This window comes from Hordeum vulgare, chromosome 3H, assembly GCF_904849725.1.
Source record: "Hordeum vulgare subsp. vulgare chromosome 3H, MorexV3_pseudomolecules_assembly, whole genome shotgun sequence".
Classification (NCBI taxonomy): domain Eukaryota; kingdom Viridiplantae; phylum Streptophyta; class Magnoliopsida; order Poales; family Poaceae; genus Hordeum; species Hordeum vulgare.
This window is the reverse complement of record NC_058520.1, coordinates 401461723-401469523: the sequence shown is the minus strand read 5'-3', so window position 1 is coordinate 401469523 and position 7801 is coordinate 401461723.

Sequence of the window (7801 nt, the reverse complement as noted above, 5' to 3'; positions counted from 1 at the left end):
AAGAACCGAGGCGGGGAATGGATAGGGGAGGCTCTGGGGAGCTTATCCCCGTCGTCGCCAGCGCGAACCGGCGGCCAGGCAGGCACGCAGGTGCGTGGCCGCGCCGGAGGAGGCAGCGGCCACCTCCTGCTGCCTACTGGCGCGGGGAAGGGGACGAGCGGCGAGATGGGCTGGGCCTGGCTTGGGCGTCAGGTAAGTCTTTTCCTTTTTCTTCTGCTTTTTTTTTCTGTTTTCTATTTATTGCTTTGCTAATTATTTCAGCTCCAAAACAAAAAGTAAAAACTAATTTTGACCTCCTAAAATATTTGTTATAATATCCCCACTCATTTCCAAGACTTTCAACATTTTTGGAAAATTATAGTTTCTGATTTCAAATTTTTAAATTTGAAACTAGTGGCTTTTGCATTTATTTAAAATGCTTAAAGTGTCAAGAAAATAGTTTTCTCTAATGCTCATTTATTTTCATGATTTATCAGAAAGTTTGAACATTTCTTGAGGCCATTTTGGGTTCATTGATTTTGAACTAGTTGAATTTTCCTTTAATTGAAATGGTGGCTAGGGTTTAGAGTTTTTCCTTTGCCACTTTGTTGTTTTTGTTGGAACTTCTTGGATGCAAATGCAAAGAAGACATGAGCACAATGCTATCTAGCTTAAGGTTTAGGGATGTGACAACTCACCCCCACTCAAAAGAATCTCGTCCCGAGATTTAGAAGTCGTCGGGAATAACGCAGGATATTCAAGTCGGAGACGATCCTCTCTTTCCCAAGTTGCCTCCTTTTCAGAATGATTTGACCATTGAACTTTAAGAAACTTGAGATTTCGACGTCGAGTGGTACGCTCAGCTTGATCAAGAATACGCACGGGGTATTCTCGGTAAGAAAGGTTATCTTGGAGATCAAGCGTTTCGTGGTCCACTTCACGGATAGGATCCTAAAAGCAACGCCTGAGTTGCGAGACGTGGAAAACATCATGAACTTTGGAAAGATGCGGAGGAAGTTCCAACTGGTAGGCAACTTCTCCTCGTTTGGCAAGAATGCGAAAAGGTCCAATGTAACGAGGAGCCAACTTGCCCTTGATACCGAAACGATGGGTACCCTTCAAAGGTGTAACCCGAAGATAAGACTTCTCGTCAACTTCAAAGGTCACAGCCTTATGATGACGATCATATTGGCTCTTTTGACGAGACTGGGCTGTTTTCAACTTTTCATGAATAATGCGAACCTGCTCTTCTGCATCCTGGATCATGTCCGGGCCAAAGAGTTGCCTCTCTCCGGTTTCTGACCAATTAAGAGGTGTTCGACATCTTCGTCCATAGAGAACTTCAAAAGGGGCTTTGCCCAAGCTTGATTGATAACTATTGTTATAAGCGAATTCGGCGAATGGAAGGCACTTCTCCCAATTCATACCGAACGAAATAACACAAGCTCGGAGCATTTCTTCTAGGATTTGATTCACTCTTTCTACTTGACCACTTGACTGGGGATGGAAAGCAGTGCTAAAAGATAAGTGAGTCCCCATGGCATTCTGAAAACTTTCCCAGAAGCGAGAAGTAAAGATACTTCCACGGTCCGAGATAATTTCCAGGGGAACACCATGAAGAGACACTATTCGAGAGATATATAACTCCGCTAGCTGGCTAGCTGTTATACTCTCGCGAACAGGAAGAAAATGAGCCACTTTGGAAAGACGGTCAATGACCACAAAGATAGCATTGTTTCCTTTCTTGGTCTTGGGAAATCCGGTAATGAAATCCATGCTAACTTTATCCCATTTCTTCAGGAATAGCTAAAGGTTGAAGGGTGCCAGCAGGCCTTTGATGTTCTGCCTTAACTCGACGACAAACGTCGCAGTTAGCAACGAACTCAGCAATTTCTCTCTTCATCCTAGTCCACCAGAACCTCTGGCGTAGGTCCTGATACATCTTAGTACTACCGGGATGAATGGTGAGAGGAGAATCATGAGCCTCCTTAAGGATTAACTGCCTTAGATGTGGGTTCTTAGGAACCACTAAACGACTCTGGAAGAACACCACAAATTGATCATTCATGGAAAATTCTTTAGCGTTTCCGCTAAAAATATTCTCCTTGATCCGTGATATACCCTTGTCACGCTTTTGGCCAGCTATAATTTGATCCTTAAGAGTAGGCTTCACATAAAACGCTTTGCCCGACTTGGCCTGCCCGACAGACTTTCTGGGTTGCTTGGCACCCACATTCTGAGGACACTCACGGGAATAATGCCCTGGTTCTCCACACTTGTAGCATATCACCTGGTTGGCACGTGGTGCAGCATTGCCAGCTGGACCACCATAAGCTTTTGCTGGAGGGTTGGCCTGATTCGTCTGAGGCGCCACATAGGATGGCCTCGGAGTGTATCTTGGCGGTAGAGAACTGTTTGGAACCCACAGCCTGCGTTTTGAAAACGCGGAACCAGAAGACGAGCCAAAGTCACGGGAGTGCTTCCTTGTGGCTTCGAAGTCAGTATGACCAGTCTCCGCACTGATCGCTTTGTTGACCAGGGCTTGAAAGCTTGCACACTCATGGAGGCGCAGATCTCGACGGAGCTCAGGGCTCAGACCCTTACGGAATCTTGCTTGCTTCTTGGCGTCAGTAGACACCTCCTCTGTTGCATAGCGGGCGAGGTTACCAAACTCGCGGCTATAGGCATCCACGGACAACTTGCCCTGAGTGAAGGCACATAACTCCTCTCTCTTTCTGTCCATCAGACCCTCTGGGATGTGGTGCAGACGAAAAGCTGCAATGAAGTCTGCCCATGTGGCCACTGGTTCAGCGGGACGCATAGCTTCAAAATTCTCCCACCACAGATTGGCGGGTCCCTCCAGGAAATACGTCGCGAAGGTCACCTTGTCGGCTTCAGATACATTTGCCGAGCGAATCTTGCGTGAAATGCTGCACAGCCAGTCATCAGCGTCGAGGGGATCGATGGAATGATGAAACTTTGGAGGGTTCAGCTTCACAAAGTCATTGAGGGATACTGCAGCATTCCTAGGCTGTCGAGCCGTATTCTGCTCAATACGCTCTAGCAGTCGGTTGGTCTCCCTTTTGTTTCTTTCTGCCTCAAGCATCACTTCTACCAGAGAAGGTGGGTGAGGCAGGTCTTCCTGCGACGCTTGACTACCCTCACCTTGCTCATGAGCTGGGGCACGGTTCAACCTGGTGAACACCATCCTGACAAACAAACTCATAGCTTAGACCAATATCATATCATTACTAGCTATGGATTAAGAATGTACTGAACACACGGAATGCGGAAATGAATATCCGAACAACATGGTAACAAGCAACTGCTATATATACAACATGGTTCATAGACACCCTTACATAGTTCAGTACAAACTTACTCGAAGAGCAAACTACTGAAATGGTGGAACTACTCATCAGAGGCTTACAAACTTCCTATACATTATTTATCTAGGCCTCCGGAATTCGTTTCACATTACTACCATACTCCACAAGTCACACAGGACTGTGAACGTACGGCTACTACCATACTATCCTTCCGCTCACAGCTCAGGCATCCGCATAGAACATCTCATAGAGATTACCTCCATGACCTGGAAGCTCAACCTGCGGATCAGGAAACACTCTAGCCTGAGATCCCTGGGATCCATAGGGACACGGATGTGGCCTTGGTCCCCTGACTGGTGGTAAGAGGGGTCCCCGAAGAGGTGTGACTCCTCCTATAGCTGGCCAGTCAACGTGGGCCGGAAGATGGGTCCTAACAGGGTTCAACATCTCCATCTCTCCATACCCTGTCTGGACTACCGGTGCCAGCTGCGTCAAAGCTGTCCACAGGCGGGCACGGGTAGCGTAAAGCTCCATGCGGAGAGCACGAGCATCCCTGTCTCTGTTCTCTAGCATCTCAACAGTGGTCTGCAGAAGTGGATCCTCCATAGATGAATCAAAATAGACTCCACTGAGGTATCCCTCTTCGCCAGACTGAGAGGCCGGAACATAGCAGAACTCTGAATTCTGCAACAGTGCATGTCTCGCTCTCATAATAGTCAGCATTGAATAGGCAGCATCTTGTACTGCCATGTCAACAGTGACTCCCAACCCATAGGACCAATGGATTGGCTTCTCCGCTCCAGGGTAGTCTGGAAATACCCTAACAGTGCAGATGTACTGGCTCTGGTTGAAGTCTCGGTACTGTTCCTCCACTGTGTACTCGGGGTACCAGCGGTAACCGCACACCGACATCATCCTGACCAGCATGGCCGTATGACCCGGTACATCAATGCACCTGGTCAGACGTACCACCTGACGAGAAGGACGGCCAGGCATCTGTAAATAGAGAGTAATGCAGAAAGCATTAGAGCTCTGAATGCAAAATTGGGCAGCATAACGGCTGTAAATGCTCAAAAACAAATTTTGAGACAACCCAAAAATGAAATAGCGTCACCACTCAACTATCAAGTTCAACTCTCTGATCATCAAACTTACTTCCTGCTTCCTAGGAATAAAAGAAACCCAATATCTCTCGACCCGCAGTCCTATAATCTATCGATCAAAAATCCGAAACTAGGAGAAGATGAGTAACCTAGTCCTTAATTCCCGCAGAAAAGACGAGGATGACCAGAATAGAATACCTTGAGAAGAGAACAAGAGTGTTACGTTCCCTTCCACAAACAATTCCCTTATATATAACTAAAGCAATTCTAGACTCAACTTCGACCAGTTTGGCTTAGTAATCCTAAAGTCAGTCAGGCTCTGATACCAACGCTGTCGGGACCCCGATCCTAAGCCATAGGAATCCAGCCTGTAACACATCGCATCCCTTTGTGGTCTCACGCACGGTTAACTCCACGGCTGCAGCCTTACCTTAGTCGGGACCGTTTGCGTCTTTTGACTCACGTATGCGATAGTGTCGCTAGCATTCCAATGTCAAAGAACCCGGATCGACATGTCTAGTCATAAACCAAAGTGGCAGTTCCGCACAAGGACAGGCATACATGACCCAACAAAGCAGGTGTCGGTCATCAACGAACGTAGACGAGTCGTAGCAAGCTACAAGGACTCCATTACGTCGCGTGACATTTCCCCAAAGGGGACAGACACAGCAGCTAAGAAGGACACATGCCGGTCAACCAATGTGTCCGGAGCAGTAGCGAACTACCAGGGCTCGTTGGATCACAAAGGGGCATTTCCTTGTAAGGAGTGCTACTAAAGTTCACGACTAGGTATTCGAACCCCATACATATCAAGTAAGACATACGTACGCATGGCATACCGATATGTATAGATACATCGATGGCATCACAACATAACCATAAACATACAAGCTTTATTTAAGAGGCTCGGAAGAGCCACACACATATTATTACACATTAAGGGTCTCACGACCCATAATATCAGTCACACAATACAAGCCAGCGGAAGAGTTATAAACTGTCTGGGTACAGACAGAGCAACTAGAAGGCACATGGCCTGACTATACTACAGAGCCGACGTAGGGCCAGATCGTAGCTGGGACACCAGCTACTCGTCGTCGTCGATGTCTATGAAGAACCCTCCATTAGGGTCATTAGCAACCTCTGCAACATTATTAAGCAAACATGAGTACGAAGGTACTCAGCAAGACTTTAGGATGGCTAACTACTCATGCAAGGTATCAAGAAGGTATTGTGGGGTTTCATGCGGGAAGCCAGCATTTGACTCGTGGCTAGACAACTTGCTTTTGAAATTAGTTTTGACAACTTGATTTCTCGCACACGAGTCCACTAACACCACAACAATACACTATCGTGGAATCATTCCGTCTCCATACGGAAATGCCGTCCACGACACTCACGCTTATCTTGACAATTTTAGGAGTAGCCATTGAAGTTATCTATGAACTACATATGCCTCCAAGTAGTCCATATCCGCGGACGCGGCTATTCGAATAGTTCATAACCCTGCAGGGGTGTACTTCGTCACACACGCTCCCGCCACTTATCGCCATGTGCACGTCATGCACCTCGGCAACCTTCAAGCGGAAGCCCAGCGAGGGAGTCGGCCACGACCGTTAACCACACTAGTACCTAGTCCAGGTTTATCGCCTATCTGAGAGTAACCCGTACGGAAGTCCGGCCGAGGTTTCCGCCACGGCCTCAAACGATGTGCGCAGGGTTCCCAAGCCCACCATCCGGGTGCCACTTGGTACACCGTGCCACTGCCTACCGCATCACGGTCCACCTCTCAGGTCAGCACCATGCACGGCCTCCAGCATTTCAATAAACACCAGAAACGACTTGCAACTCCTGGACCGAGTACTACGCGATTAATAGGCCGAGCGGGGCCATATTTCAGGGCCCAACATGTGGTAGTATCTAGTCTTGGATTACATATACGGAACTCAGTTCCTAAGGATGGTTCCAATGAAACAACCCACCATGTACTCCTACACAGCCTTTCACCGGTACCTTTACCAAATCAAGTTCAACACACGACCTTTGCTTACCGAACACATTCCACATTTCTGTTCATCTCCCAGATGACAGACCATACACAACTCTAAGCATAGCATGCATAGCAGGATAAGGCACATCATAGCTCAAGCAACTACCAGGTATGCTAGGTTGCAAGGTTCGGCTATTTACTGTGACAAGGTTAAGTCATGCAAAGGAAGTGGGTCCAACTATCGTGGCAAAAGCAGTTGAAGCATTTGATCCTAATGCATTAAATAGGTGCAGGAGCAAGAACATAGGTGTTATCCGGATGATCAAAAAGGGTGCTTGCCTTGTTGCTCAGAGGAGGAACGATATCCGTCGGACGGATATTCGGTGGAATCCGGGGTGCGCAGCCTACCGAAATGAACGGCAACATTCAATAACAATCATATGCAATCAAAATGATGCATGAGCATGGCATGAGAATGCAACGTGATAATTTATTATAATCAAGATGTTTTAGGTTTAGAGTTGATTTGAATCACATTCGAATAGCAATTCAAACAGGTATTCCCGGATACCGGTTTAATTGATTCGACCTGATGCTCAGATCAACCTAATGTTAACATGCATGAAATGTCATGTTATGGTACTGATTTACATCTAGGGCAGTGTGTGATCATTGCATTTATAATGAAATTTGGATATTTTTGCAAATTCCATTTATAAAGTGATTAAAAGAATTGAATTATTCCTTATTTCACAATTTAGGGTTCTGTAACTTTTTCAAACATAGTTGAAAATAGCATAATCAGAATCCTTGAATTTTTCTGATACTTTTTCATATATAAATTATTTTCATCGGAGTTACAGATTAATTTTTATGATTTTTGCAATTTTTAGCAATTTCCTGAATTATTTTTATACTGGAAATTCCATTTATTGCATCAGGCTGACATCAGCAGGTCAGCCGACCTGTGCAGGTCAAACCTGACAGGGGGGCCCCACTGGTCAGTCTCTCTGGGACTAATCCCGCGCTGACCAGCCCCTAATTGGGGTTTGACCAGGCGTGGGGCCCTCTGTCAGCGACTCAGAGGAGGGCGATTAGGCCCTAATGGCCGGCCACGTCGACGGCCACCGGAGGGTGGTCGCCGGCGACCAAACCCGCGGCGGAGGGCTCGCCGGAGGCGACCTAGACGGCGCTGCACCGCACGAAAACGCACGCGGTTGGCAGCTAAAGCAAGCTCGCGAAGTGATCGATCTGGCAGGACCAACTGGGGAGGCTAGGATCGCCGGAAGAGGCGTCGGCGACGAGCCGGAGCGGCGGCCGAAGCTCGGGCGTCGTCGGGGCTTTGAATCAGAGGGATCCACGCTTAGATCTTAGCTGCTACGGCATCTACGCGTCGTCCT